Source organism: Vicugna pacos, chromosome 10 (assembly GCF_048564905.1).
Source record: "Vicugna pacos chromosome 10, VicPac4, whole genome shotgun sequence".
Taxonomy (NCBI): domain Eukaryota; kingdom Metazoa; phylum Chordata; class Mammalia; order Artiodactyla; family Camelidae; genus Vicugna; species Vicugna pacos.
Window position 1 is genome coordinate 24206667 of NC_132996.1, and position 15217 is coordinate 24221883.

Here is a 15217-nt window from a genome sequence, read left to right on the forward strand (position 1 = left end):
TTAGATTTGAGAACACAGTTCACGTTGGTTTTGATGCTGTCACTGGCAGGTTTGGTCTTTCAGAGTTCTGGCTGTGCACTCTTGGATTCAATCCTTTCTCGTCTCCCTGATGTCTCTGTCTTTGCCCGAGACCCTCATTATTATCTTATATATTTCAGAAAAGACTTTGGATCTCCATTCTGTAAATAGACCTCAGTTAAGTGGCCCCTTGGCCACAGGTGCTGTACTGGGCATTGATGATCTGGAGACAATTTAGACAAGGTTCCTGCTGTAAAGGAGGAATAGCCTGGTGAAGGAGCAAACATCTCAAGAAATGACTGATACAGTAAGATAGGAATTATTAGAGAGGCTTGTGTGGAGCTCTGTGGGTAGCAAGAGAAAGAAATAACTAAATTCATCTTTAGCTGCTGCCAGTTATGTGAGTTAGTTTTGAGTTTGCTCCAGGGTCCCCTGTGAGTGTGCCTTGCTGACTGCCTGGCATGTCTCTCTTGTAGGGGATGCCAGAAGAGTGGGCCCGATTGCTTCAGACATCAAATATCACTAAGTCAGAGCAGAAGAAAAACCCTCAGGCTGTTCTGGATGCACTGGAATTTCATAATGCAAAGATGACCTCCAACGGCCAGAAGTTCATAAGCTTTACAGGTATGGGGATTGTGTCCAGGACAGTCTAGGGAAAAAACGGTTTTCATTTGGGTAGAAAAGCTCCACGTGCCTATTGATGTGGGTGAAGGAAGAAAGTATTGGAAAGAGTGGAGATGGCACTTAAACTAAGATGGAATTTTGGAATTTGAGAGCCAAGATGATTTTTTGCATCAAATTTAAATCTTTACTCTGAAACAGCATGGGTCTTTTTTTCATATATATATATTTTTATTGAAGTATAGTCAGTTTACAATGTTGAAACAGCATGTTTTTCAAAGGTAGTGTGCTAGAAGATCTAGATTTTGACGCTCTAGTTCCTCAGTCACTTCATTTCCTTGAGCCTCAAAATAAGAGTAATAATTCCTGTCTTGAGAGGCTGTAGTGAGCATAAATGAGCTAACTGATGAGCTTCTTTCTAGGTTGTAAAATAGCACCAAAAAATGTAGCCATCATTATCATTTTCATATCAGTAAGTTCTGTGATAACACCTTTAATGTGTTATCTTTTAAGTAGGCAAGCCCAGTTTGTTCCTCAATGAACTAATTTTTATCAGTCAAATGAAAAATGGACTGGTAATAATAAATGTTCTTTAGATCTACTCTCTCTGTATGTCTATAAGAGACTATGTTTTTCAGAGTGTTTTTAATAGCAGAATTGAGATTAGAATCCAGGTCTTCTAATTCCTAGACCAGTACCTTTTGAGTTTATCACTTGCTTCTAATAACTCTGGAGCACCTCCTTCCATAGGAGAGAGAGTTTTCTTTCCTTAGGATAGGAGAGCCTACATTTTTTTAAACTTGCCTTTTATATGGCATCTTAGAATGTCAGGGCAAGAAGTATCCTTAGTATATACCAGTTCCAGTTCCCCTTTTGTTTTGCAGACATTAGAGCCCAAAATGCCTTTCTAATGTAGCTAAATTAGTGATCTCTTAACCACTGTCTTAGCTGAGTCCAGTGCTGTTTCTGGTGTTCATGCTGTCTCTTTCAAAGAGCTGTATTGTTGGGGAAGGAAGCTGTATTGTTGAGGACCAGGATGAAATGGCTAATTGTGAAGGACACTTTTCCAGCAAGTATCTGGCTCATAGCAAAAGGCACAGATGGTGAGGATGACAGACTGCAGCCTTGCTCATGCTGCACGGTGGTGCCCAGGAGAAGGTCATTCATGTTCCTAGCATAGTTTCTTCCTGATGACTCACCCACAGGGTCTGTCTCACATCTTGCATTGGACTGGCTCATTCCAAGGTGGTATTGGGATTACGGGTGCTGGGTAGGAAAGTTTTCTAGTCGGGAGATTAGGGTTTGTGTTTTAAGGAGTTTATGTAGAGACATCAGATTAAAAGCAAGCTTTGAAAGCATCAGCAGCAAAGTCTGTGGAAGAGTCTGTTTCTGTGTGTATGTGCATGGACGTGTATAGACATGTACAAGTGCTGTTTATGTATATGTAAACATAGCTCTGTGGGTTTGCATATGTTAGGAATTAAAGTCCACTTAAGTAGTTATGAGTGAATATGGGTATAGACATACACATTCAGGTAACTGTGTTATGTTCATCTGTGCATGTGTAAGTGAATAACATTGGGTGCATATGTATAGGTATGTGTAGATATGTGTCCCTTCAGCTACCTCCGTGTGTATAATTTGTGCAAACGTGTATGTATGTGTGTGTGCATGCACACATGTGAGGGGTTTTTAGTTTTCCAGAAGTTGAAGACCAGGGCCAACTCTGGGTAAAACTGGATATTTGGCATAGTATATTTATACTATTTTTTATTTTTTTGGTTGGGGGAGGTAATTAGGTTTATTTAAATTTTTTTTTTTTTAATGGAGGTACTAGGGGTTGAACCCAGGACCTTGTACACACTGAGCGTGTGCTCTACCACTTGAGCTATACCTTCCCCACCTGGCATAGTATATTTTAATGTTCTGTCTTTCTTTTTTCTAGTTCTCCTCTTCTCATACTATTAATTATGGTAACATAAATTCAGTTTGTTCTCATATGGACTTGGGGGATTTTCAGGGCAAGGACTGTTAGCCCCATTTTACAGACTCAGAGAAATTAATTAGGCTCATGGAAAGTAAGTGATTTAGTCAGACCAACTCAACTGACATGTGATGGAGGTGTGTTTTTAATTTGGGCCAGTTTGTCTTTCTGAGCTTGAGTTTCTTCAATAAAATGAGGGTGATACACTTTGCCTTATCTGAACATGTCTTCAAATAGCTGAAGTTAGAAGAGAATGCCTTGTTTTGGGTTAGTAGGGTCTACAAAATCAGGATTAGGACTAATTGTTGAAGGGATCAGATTCTGTTAATGTAAGGTCATTCATTTTATCCTCTGAAGTTACAATGAATGTCCTGTCACTTGAAGAGGTATTATAGGAATCATTGATGAATTGGCTAAAAAGTAAAATTAGATAACCTCAAAGATCCCTCTGCCGCTCTCAACTTACAAATTCTGTTTTCCAGAGCAGATGAGTTATTGATATGTTTGAGAGGGCCTTATAAATAGCAAGCTATGATATACATGAGAGATGCTGCTATTCTTTATACTCGCTATTGTCTCTTGTACAAAGGTGGTGATTATATGGATATACTACATCAAATTGCTTTACTAAACATTTGCAAAGCCCTTACTCTCTGCCAGATCCTGTGTGGAGAAGTGGCAGTATAGGGATGAATCAGACGTTGTCCCAACTCCTGTGAATCTCCCAGTCTTGTGAGCGACATGAAGGCACAGTTACAGTGCAGTGTGCTAGAACTTCATGAGCCCAGGGGCTGTGACTGACTTGTCTGCTAGATCCAAAGCAAGTAACCAGTTACTGAATGAAAGGATGGATATATAAACAAGGCTTCTTGATGATAGAGTCTGAGCTGAAGGAGCTGGTTATCTAGGGCAAGAATTGAGAGAGAATAAGTAGCACATGCCAGGGCAAGGAGGTTCACAAGGTGTACTTGTACAGGAAACTGTTAGTGGTTTGTTATGATTGGAATGTGAAGTGTGAAGGGACTAGTGGTGGGTGATGAGGCAGTGGGTAAGCAGGTCAGATCATGTAGGAGTTTTAACTTTATTTTAAAGGTAATGAGAAGCTACTGAAGAATTCTAAGTGGGGGAGTTGTATGTTCTAACACAGTACTGAGTAACCACTCAAATACTTTGAACCATGCTTCCAGCAGTGGGGATTGGTTTACTCTGAGTCATTTCTTCACTATCAGTTATACAGATTGTTCACATATCCAGTGCCTTGTGGCATAGTGAATCCTTTCTTACTCACTGTCTCTTTTAATCTTCACCAGAATTTAATGAGGTGGTTTATTATCTTTGTCTTATAGAAGGCAAAACTGAAGTCTAGAGGAGTTAATGGCAATAGGTATCTGATTCCCAGTCTGCATTACTTTCCCGATAACATTCTTTCATCAAATGCAAGAGATGTAATGAAAAGATGGGGAAGAATATGCAAATGTTAAGCTCTTTGGGAGTTTCTTACCCTTATTCAGCTGTAAATTATTGAAGAAGGGGCCTGAACAAAGCTGAGCTGTGCCTTGTGGCTCAAATGTCTTTATGCTTTTATAGGAGGAGTAACAGCTGTTATTTATTGAGTAGCTGATGCGTGCCAGGTGCTGTGCTGATAAGTTTATATGTGTTAGCATAATTAGTCCTCACGGTTATCTTGTGAAGAAGTATTATCCTCCACACTTTGCAGGTAAGGAAACAGACTTTCCTAAAGACTCACAACTGCTTTTGTGGGAGAACCAGATTAGAACTAGTGACTTCTGAGTCCCAGTCCAGGATTCCTTCCACTGTGGCAGAAAACTGAGAAAGAAGCCAGAAAGGTCTTATAAAGGAGACTGCAGGAAAGCCTTAGGCCTGTTGTTTGTTACCAAGGATGAGGAGCCCTGGGGCTCATGCCATATGGCAGAGGGGATAACACCTGCTTGGTAAAAAACCTGTACTGGTTTAGTATCTACAGTTAAAACCACTCAGGCTGTCGAGGACATTTTCTCCCCAATTCACAACATTGTCCCTGTGGCTCAATCCTCTTTACTTCCTTACTAGTTTTTACATTGGGGAGGGGAGGTATGTTTTGTATTATGGTAACATGGCATTGTTTTCTATATTGGTTTCAAAAAAATTACTCAACTTGATTTGTGAAATAATTGGATGGGATTGTTATCTACGTGACACAAGTTAAGAAATTGAGACACAGAGATTAAGTGACTTGCTCCATACCCTTGAGTGAGTTACTGGTGGGAACTGATACAAAATTCAGTTCTCCTGAGCATTCATTTATTCCCTCGTACCATAAATACTTAAGTATCACCTTCGCTGTGTCAAGGTGTTGGTGATACAAGAAGGATATGCATTACCTTAGTCCTTGAGAAAAAAATCAACATCAGAATAGAGGGATAACAGCTGCAAGAGAGATACATGACTAATATCTAATGGGGGTCATATTTGATGGAGTGATTGATTCTGTCTGGTAGTAAAAGGAAGTTTGCATGGAGTTGGTGGTAACTGCTTTTTCATTTAGCAAACATGAGTTTTAAGATTCCTTCCAACCCCAGAATTCTTTTATTTGTGGTTCATTCCAAGGCCTGCTGTTGACATTGGGGTGCAGAAGGCTCTCAGATTCTATAGCACTTTAGTTCTCGTTTATACAATAGGCAGCTACTATGTGATAGGTTCTTTCGGTGCTGAAGACTCAAGGACTGGTAGGGTCTTTGCTCTTGATCTCACAATTTAGTGAGGATTAAGAACATGTAAACAAGGATATAATACAGTGTCAGGTAAACACAGGAACCACACAGATACCAGCCAGAGAAAAGGGCAAATGGTTTCTTCTGTGAGGTGGCGTGAACAAAAGCCAAGTTAAAGATACATCATGTCAGGCCAAAGAACTTGACCTTTGTGCTGGAGCTAAGAAAGTATATTTTACACAGGAGATTGATACAGCAGAATGAGCATTTTACTCTAAACTGTCATGTTAAAAAGGACTTGGATCAGGGTAGTAGCATGAATTCATGTGTCTGTCTCTTTTGCTGTCCTACATTTCTTAATTTCAGAAAAGATACATTAAAAATAAATTCAAAACAGTGCTCTAGAACAAAAAACAGGATATACAAGGATCATTGTCAAAAATTTACAGAAGATAGAAAGCAGATAAAATCCTAATGGAGTAAAAGAAACCACAGCTTAATGTAGGTAGATGAGAAAAATCCTAGTAAGATAAGAGTAGCTACAGAGAATATGGGCTGAGAATACATACAAGAAACAGGAATGAGTCCTGGATCATCTTCATTGGTAAATTAGTTAAAACTCTTCATTTGAAACGGCAGGGGCAATCTTCACTTTGCAGTGAGCATAAGGTAGCAGAATTTTGATTCCAAGCTTATAGCAGACAATTTTTTCTGATATAATTTTTTTCTTTGACTTACAGCATTGTATTAATTTCAGATGTACAACATACCGATTCAGTATTTTCTTGTATTACAAAATGATCACTATGGTAACTCAAGTTATCATGTTACCATAAAAAATTATTATAATATTATTAACTATATTCCCTATACTGTACATTATATCCTTGTGACTTACTTATTTTATAACTGGAAGTTGGTACCTCTTAATCTCCCCTACACATTTTACTCATACCCACAGCTGTCTCCTCTCTGGCAGCCAGTTGTTTGTACTTATGAATATTTTTATTTTGTTATGTATGATTGTTTTTTAGATTCTGCCTGTAAGTGAAATCATATGGTATTTGTCTCTCTCTGTCTGACTTACTTCACATGGCATCATACCCTCTAGATCCATCAATGCTGTCACAATTGGCAAAATTTCATTCTTTTTCATGGCTGAGTAATATTCCATTGTGTGTGTGTGTGTGTGTGTGTGTGTGTGTACACACACAGAGTCACACATCACTTCTTTATCCATTGATTCATTGATGGACACTTATTTTTGCATACTGCTCATTTTTGAATTGAGTTTTTGTTTATGTTGAGTTGTATGAGTTATTTATGTATTTTGGATATTAACCTTTTATCAGATATATTGTTGGTAAATACATTCTCCCATTTAGTATGCTACCTTTTCCTTTTGTTGACAGTTTCTTCTGCTGTGCAAAAGCGCTTTCATTTGATGTATCCCCTTTAGTGTATTTTGCTTTTATTTCCTTGCCTGAGAAGACATTTACAAAAAAATTTTGCTAGGACCAGTGTCACAGTGTACTGCCTAAGTTTTCTTGTAGAAGTTTTATGGTTTCAGGTCTTACATTTAAGTCTTTAACCCATTATTTCTGTATATGATGTGAGAATATAGTCCAGTTTGATTCTTTTGCAAGTAGCTGTCCAGTTTTCCCAGCATCCTTTATTGATGAGGCCATCTTTTCCTTATTGTATATTTTAGCCTTTTTGTCATAGATCAATTGATCATATGAATGTGGGTTTATTTCTGGGCTCTCTGTTCTGTTGTGTTGATCTGTGTGTCTGTTTTTGTGCCAGTACTGTAGTGTTTTGATTACTGCAGCTTGTAGTATAGTTTGAAGTATAATATAGTTTGAATTATTTAGAAGTGTGGGGTTTAGTTTCAAAATATTTGTAGATTTTCACATTATCTTTCTTTTATGATTACTAGTTTGATTCCAGTGTATCAATCCACACACTGTGATTTAAATTTAAATTTAAAATTGTCAAGGTTTATTTTAAGGCCAAGAATATGGTCTCTATTGGCATATGTTCCATAAGCATTTCAAATGAATGTATTTACTGATGATGTTGGGCAGAATGTTCTATAAATATCAATTAGATTCTATCAATTGATGTTGTTGAATTCCTCTTAGTATTTGCTGATTTTCAATCTAATTGTCCTATCAGTTTTTGAGAGTGTTGGGTACTGAAGGCTTGAACTACTGTGGCTTTATTTTGCCTTTCAATTCTATTAGTTTTCCATTAACATATTTTGCAATTTCTGTTGTCTGTTGCACACAAATTTAGAATTGCTATGTCTTCTTTGTGGATTTACCCTTTTATCATTATATAATCTCCTTCTGTGTGTCTAATAATTATCTTTGCTCTGAAATACAATTTATCTGATATGAATGTAGCTTCTGCTTTCCTTTGAATCATGTTTACATGGTGTAACTTTTCCATTTTACTTTCATCCTGCCTGTATTATTCTATTTGAAGTGAGTTTCTTGTAGACAGCATATAGTTGGCTCATGAATCCTATTCTGTACCTTATACCAGGGGGTCATGCAAAAATCAGATCATGCGTCCTGATTTTTATTTAGTTATATTTATATTCTGCCCTCTTTGAATGATTTAAGAAAACCTTCAAAAAGAACTCTTTCAGTAAACTATTAATAAATAAACACAGAAATTAGAATCAAGAAAAGTTGAGCACAGATATGCTAATCACTGATCACAGGGGCTAAAATATTGCTGTACTTGAGCTTAAACTTGGGAATCGAATTTCCTGGATGTTAAAATGACCAGGTAATTTCCATTATCAGGAAAGAAAGAGGGCATCCCAGTTACCTGTGACTCTAGACTAGCAATATCCAATAAACTGTCTGCGATGATGGGTTCTCTACCTGCATTGTCCAGTACAGTAGCTGGTGGCCACACACTGTTACTAAGTACTTGAAATGTGGTTAGTGACTGAGAAACTGACTTTCACATTTTACTAATTTTTATTAATTAAAACTTAAGTAGCTACAAGTGGCTCATACCTACTTAACTGAGGAGCCCAAGTCTAAGGAAACTAAGTTGCATAATGTAATTGGAGTCAAATGGGCTGGGTTAATTTTTGGTTCTTTCAGAGGCTTGTGTGTGACTTGGAGGAGCTACTTAACCTTTCTGAGCCTCAGTTTCTAGATCTGTTAAATGTGTATAATGATAGTATCTACTTCCAAGGCCCTGAGGAAATAAAATAACCTATGCAATGCATTTAATACAATCCCTGACATAAAGCAAATGCAGTCCTGTTTTATAGTGCTTGGAATTACCTGGTTTGTCGGATTTTATGCCTCAAACTCTTTTACTAGCGCTAAAATTGAGGTTTTATAGAAGAATCAATAACTAGGAGTCTAAGCTGTGCTCAAGCATCTTGATAGCTGGTTTCTGTTCACAGAATTAAAGATCAGTCAACATTGATGACAACCTATATCTACTTCAGGCTGCTTCAGGATACGCTTTTCAAAATAATTGGATTCTTTTTTTCTTATCAAGCTTTTAAGGGGTTAAGCCCCAATTCTGCTATTTACTATTTCTTTCAGATTACTGTGAAGTTCTTCATTGTGGGTGTATTAAAAAGAAAAGTATTGATTGCAATAATCTTTCATTGAAAAGTAAGGAGATTCATTACTTTTAATAAAAAGGACACGTTAAAAACAGGAATACCATACATATTTAGCAGAGATAATGTCTAAACTTTGGGCTTGATACGCTGCTGCACAGTTAACCAGAGTCTGGCATCAAGCCCAGAAGGCTAGCCAAGAAAGAGAAATCAGAGGCTGGCACTCAGCTGGTGAGATGCATGTATCTTTAGGTCTCCAGTTCATCACTTTTTTTTTGTCAGTTTAATTATTTTGCAGATTTAGATACCTGACACTTAAAACAACCCTGACTCATCCTTTAGTCCAAGCAGTAAGCGATACAATTGCTCTTATAAAAATTAGAAAGCTGCAACAAAACAAAACAAAACAAAACAAAACGGATTGGGATAGCTGTTACCTAGACTGTAAGCTATGGGGAATTTAGGAATTGGCTGTTTTTATATTACTAGCTTCTTACATGTTTCTGAGAAACTTCTCCTATACACAAAGGCCTAAGCCACCATGTGCCATCCTAGATGTTTAAATAGCAAATGACTCTGTGTATGTGTGTGGGGGTATATGTATGTTTGAAAGTTATTTGAAATAGGCATTATAGACTATAGCAAAGTTCAGACTCTCTTGTGTTGTTTTTAGAATTCTCCACAAGGTAGTTGTTTTTCTAGTGATTATTGTTTTACTATCTCAAGTCAGCTTGCTCCTTATGGAAACTGCTGGACTAAGAGCTTCTACTCTACAAGAGGGTGGAGTTTTGAAAAAATGACTAACAATCTTTGTTTGCAAGTTTGAAAGTGTCTTTAAAAAATAACTGAGTTCTCCCAATACAGTCTTATGTGAACTCATCATACTTTTTGTCTAGGATTATACACTGCAATAAGAATATGATATACTTATTTGAGAAGCTCTTTGATATCCTTTTCTATTTTCTGTTGTGCTTGTCACTTCTGCTTTAAAAACCAGGAGTGATAAGACCTATATTTTCCCTAACATGGGGCCAACCTTAGGACTTGTTTCATTCTCTGTTGATAAGAGGAAAAGATGTCTCAAGAAGAAATCAGAATGAAGTTTCAGAAAATTGTCATATCACAAAATATTGCTTAATCCCTTGATTGCTACCTGATCTCAGTGGGTGCAGTCATTTCAGGGGACATTAGGACAAGAGGAGGAAGTACTTAAACAAGTATGTTGGTGACAAATAGGTGGCAATGATCAAAGAAGCCTTCCACCAACAAGAGGAGTTAACTAGGTGAAAGTTGGGGAGTGGGCGGGGGGTTGTGGGGAGAAGTGGGTCAGCCTGGCAGTAGAGACAACATGAAGAAAGACATAATGGTGTAGGAAAGCAGTACAAAACGTTTGGTTTTCCTGGAGTTTCAAGTGAAGGAGAATAGGGGGAAGATGAAGTTGGAGAGAAAGGCAGGATTCAATTTAAGGAGCTTAAACTTTAATCTTAAGAATGAATTTTAAACATGGTCAAGTTTGTATTTTAAAAAAACACTAGCTGATCTTTGAAAGATAGATTTTGGAGAAGATACACTGGAAGTAGTGAGATTCTTTGGGAATCTACTCAGTGACTACCTTAACACTTACCATAACATTACCGAGCACCTGGTACCCTGGAGATGATTAGGGGCCTAGTGGGCATTGAAATCAACAGGGGAATGACTAGGAGAAATGGACAGTAATGAATAGGAAGTATAATAAACAGAATTTGGTCAGCATAAGGTGGGAGGCATTTTGAAAAAGAATGTAAGGAGTTAAGAATGAGTCATAGGTTTCAGACTTGTTCTTTAGCAGTTTGGCGCCACAGCAGATGGAGTGGTGTTGAAGGGAAAGATAATTCTAGTTAGGGTTTACTGAGTTTGAGGTGTGCACAGCAAGACAATAAGATGAAGATGACCAGCAGGCAGTTGGATATGAGTCTAGAACTCAGAAATGAGGTCAGAGCTAGACAAATGCCTAGAGAAATCAGAGATTAAACAAAGCTAAAACAAGTCCATATTTGAAGCAGGTTTGTGAAAACAAAACAGAACAGAAAGACTAGTAGGAAAAAAAAAAAAAAAGACGAGAAGAGGGAAACAATCAGAATAACTGGGTTACAAAAATAGTTAATTCCGGAACTAAATGACTGACAGGAACCAAGTTTATGCTTGTTACTTTTAGGAAAACTAAACCAAAACAAACAGGGCATACCTTTAAACATTTATAGCGGGATGCTCTGAGCTAAGGTTAGGGGTCAACCTGAAATTCGGTCTTAGTGCCTAACTAGGCATCTGAAGCCACGCCCATGAACACGCCCACCTGTACCTCCGACCTCACGCATCTACTTCCGCACGGCCTCCATCTTGACAGACGTTGGTCTTGTGCATCTGAATTCCAGATTTAGGTTTGGGGCTATGAAGTCACCGTAAGTATCTCTAGCCCTATGCTTCCCTCTTAAGCATCTCCAAAAATACTGTCAAGTTGGCGGCCACACCTGAGGTGCTTTGCGCAATCAGCTCACCACGTTAGGTGAAGCTGGCTCTGCCATTACCCCACTGCTCCAGGGAGGACGCTGAGACAAAGGGCTTCCACCTAAGCCGATCCCCAGCCCCCATCCAGGGTGGGGCACGAAGTCCCCAGCCCCTGGGCAGTCCGGTGGCTGGGCTGGGCGTCCTGGGCTTAGTCGGAAGTCTCTACAGCTGTGAAGGGCGCGGCTTGTTGTTTCTCTTCTCAAAGATCACTGCCCAACGCTGCCTGTTGTTGAACGTCTGAAAATAGTTACTTCTTGTATTGTGTCCAATTTTCTAGTGTTTTTATGGTAGTAAAGTAAATCTTGTAGTTTCTCAATCCTAACAGGCATGCCCTGGATTTTGCCTCTAGCAACTGGGTGAAGAGTGCTGCCGTTTACTGAAATGGGACTGACCTCAAGAGGAATAGGCTTTGGAGGGAAAGTCAAGTTTTCAGTTTTGCACATACTAATTTTGAGATGCCAGCGAGAAATCCAAGTGGAGATTTCAGTAGAGTTTTAGGTATATGGGTTTGGAAACCAGAGAAGAGGTATGAAAGGGAAACCATGTTTGTTCGTCTTTACTTAAATGTTACTGAGTTTTCATGTGAATTTGGCTACCCTGGCTGGTAGACCCGAAAGTGAAGAATTTATAGATAGGTAGAAGATGGTTATGGTAATGATTCTGGTTAAAATGCTGCCTTTTTTTTTTTTTTTTTTTTAGTATTTAAGCAGTCAACCATCCTCCTTGTCACAGAATTTTTGTTCACAGTGTCTTTATGCGACAGGTCAATAGTTGCAACTGTTCATACCAGTTCCTGTAATTTCATTGCAATTTCATCATCAACCAATTAAACCTTTTTTTCATTTTCATTGTAATTATGTTCCTTTGACCTATTTTTTAAATTATAAATGGTGTTTAATTTACAAATGTGGAATTTTATAGTTATCGTTTTATGACTGCTCACTTGACTGCACTGTAGTCGAAAATATACCCTTAAGATTTTGTTACTGAACCAGGTTTGTCATTTTAAGGGGCTTTATGGTTCCATAAATTCCACCTTAGTTCTTTAACGCTGTCTGGTCATATTTGATTTTATGTATTTTTCAAATAAGACATTTCATTCAAAGCCATGTTAATATTACCATTATTCCCAACTGTGTCCTATTATAAGGAGAACAAATTCTTATTGAACTCATGCAAGTAATTTATATTTCCATGAAAATTAAAATACTAAGAGTTTCCAAATTATGGAGAGATTGGTTAGAAAAAGATAAATGTTTCAATTTTACTGACAAAGGTATAATTTACCAGGTTGCTGTAAGTCATAATTATCTTTTAAGGGAAAAGCTTTCCTTATATCTGGAAAACGCACATGAAAAGCCAGTAATATTTCAGATAAAAACTATTAAACTTATAACCATATTCATCAGTTCACTTCATCCTACATTCCTAATCCTTGATCTTAATATTTTGCTAACAGCTTTATGAAACCATCAGGGTTTCCATTAGAATTCTTTAATTTCTTATTCAGTTTAGCAGTATGGTATGAAGGTTATCAGAAACCCATACTTGTCAGAAAGTCCTTTCTATGATTGTTAAAGATGAAGGATTTTTGCAAAAGCATCAGAGTTAAAGGGCATGGTTAAAGATCTGGTCTTAATGCAATTGACAAAGAAACTTGATTGCCACTGTGACGTACAATGTTTTAAGATAATAGGTAGAATTTATGACTGATAGGTAATGTTATACCAGGACATATCCAATTCTTAGAAATTTCACATAATTTCTAGAACATTTATATTATATTTACCCATACAGTATGACATAAGAAGATTAATCACTGCTAACCGACAATGCTCCCCATGTAATTTAACATACCAAGTAATCCTAATTAGTTTAATATTTCTCTCTCATATTTCAGGGGCCTATGAAGACTCCAAAAGTTATCTAGAAGTCAAAAGAACTTTGGTTAGAATTTGATTTTTGGAATTTTGTGAGAAATACCAAGATAATTTCAAAACATTTAGTTAAATATGATCATAGGTCATTGTAAAATAATACTTAGTCACTTAATCAAAGTGCCATAAAAAGATTTCAGAGGCATATACAGAAAGTTATAATAGATCACTTAAAAGGTAAAGAAACTTACAATCTGTAATCAAAAGCAGCGTAATATTCCAAGAAATCTTGGTTCTCTTAATAGGTAGAACACCAAACTCCAGTCTTGCACTAGCTTACTTTTAATATTTATTTGCCTACTTAAATCCAATCTAGTCTTAACCAGTCCTGACCATGTGCAAAACTCCTTTCTCAGGGTTTCTTTTCCATAAAGCTTCCACAATCTTTTGTATCCATATTAGCTTATCACTTATTTTCTCTCCCATTTAGAAATAACCAGGTTTAGGACAAAAAAATCACTTTGTTTTCCGTTAACAAAATGCATTTCCATTTTTCATACCTTTCTGCACTGAAAACACACATCTTACTTTCCTACATAGTGAGATGTTTTTCTTACTATTTTTAGTAACTTTAATTACATGTATTTTACAGTTTTTACCTCTTCATAACCTTAGTCTCTAATGAAAACCAAGAAGCAAGCAACTGTGAGCATACCAAAATTTCTTGATTGACAAACTTATGAACATATTCTATAACCTCTAGACACATATATTTACTTACAACATAATTTCTTTCCTCAGTGTTGTACAAGACTTGTATCCAATGGACCCAAACACATTTAGTTTTCCTTTCATAAGAAGACAAATGTAGGTAAACTTAGATTTGTTTAGCAATTAAAGTTCCAGTATTTTATCTTGCTTGGAAATGATCTGGATATTTAAGGAATTCCTATCATTGAACTTAGTTTAGCAAAACCCTAAAATTTCAAGTTACCAACTGTCTGGAGAGACTGTTTTTAAGTATATAGTCCTAAAATACAGTCATTCCCAAAGAGTTCATGGAAAAAAGCCCTCACCTCATTTACATTTAATTTACTTCAAAGTTTCATTGTATAAACTTATTTTTTTGCTGACAAGTTTCACAACAGAAGTAATGTGAACTTACTGACTTTCACTTAAGCTAGGTACAAAAAGTATTTTACTAATGTTGATAACACTAAAGACATGCTTATACTAATTAAAATAACAATCTTTAGCTTTAATACTGTTGCCAAAAACTGGTTTCTGTACCCCAATAGCTGAATTGAGACTTGGAGGCAGAGTATTGGAAAAATTAGAAAAGAACAGCTTTATTGCTTTGCCAGGCGAAGGGGAGTCACAGCAGGCTAATGCCTTAGACTGTGAATCCATCTTGGGGTTGTTGTCCTGAGGTTTTATAGAAAAACTGGACAGAACAGAAAGGTGACAATAATCAGGGGATTTCCCAGGGTCCTATATTCTTAATCTTGATGAATCGATCTGCTGTCAGTGAGAAACTCTAGAGGGTCTATTCATTCTTCGGAAGCTATCAGCTTGTGACCACCTTCCTGGAATACAGCTTCAGGGTTAAAGGATAAGCTATTCTGGGTAAAGAATGTATGGGGAATGGAGAGATTAATAGAAAGGTTGGGGACTGTTTAGCACAAAAGCAGTTGAGCAAGTGAAGGAGAGATGGGGGGTTATCAGCAAAAAGAGAAAAACAAATTGTAAGAATTTTAAGTCAGAATGAATCAGCAAACAGCTTTAGCATCAGGGAAGCCATTTTGTTAGTTTCCTACTCTTTCATTATCAAATGTTAATTTAATACTAAATATTTCCT

The 15217-nt window shown here is 37.1% G+C and overlaps 1 protein-coding gene across 10 annotated transcripts in view; it reads left to right on the forward strand.

Moving 5' to 3' along the window:
* The first annotated feature begins 502 nt into the window (after positions 1–502).
* LOC102526140 (glycerophosphodiester phosphodiesterase domain-containing protein 4-like) overlaps positions 503–15217 on the forward strand; it is a 100734-nt gene continuing 86019 nt past the window's right edge. For 7 of the 10 annotated variants that reach the window (XM_072969135.1, XM_072969146.1, XM_072969141.1 and 4 more), the window contains exon 1: positions 503–642. The gene's annotated coding sequence lies outside the window, so the exon portion shown is untranslated. Of the gene's footprint in view, positions 643–4210; positions 4341–11291; positions 11377–11830; positions 12009–15217 lie in introns of those variants that run through there. The other 3 variants (XM_072969137.1, XM_072969136.1, XM_072969138.1) reach the window with 3 other exon arrangements.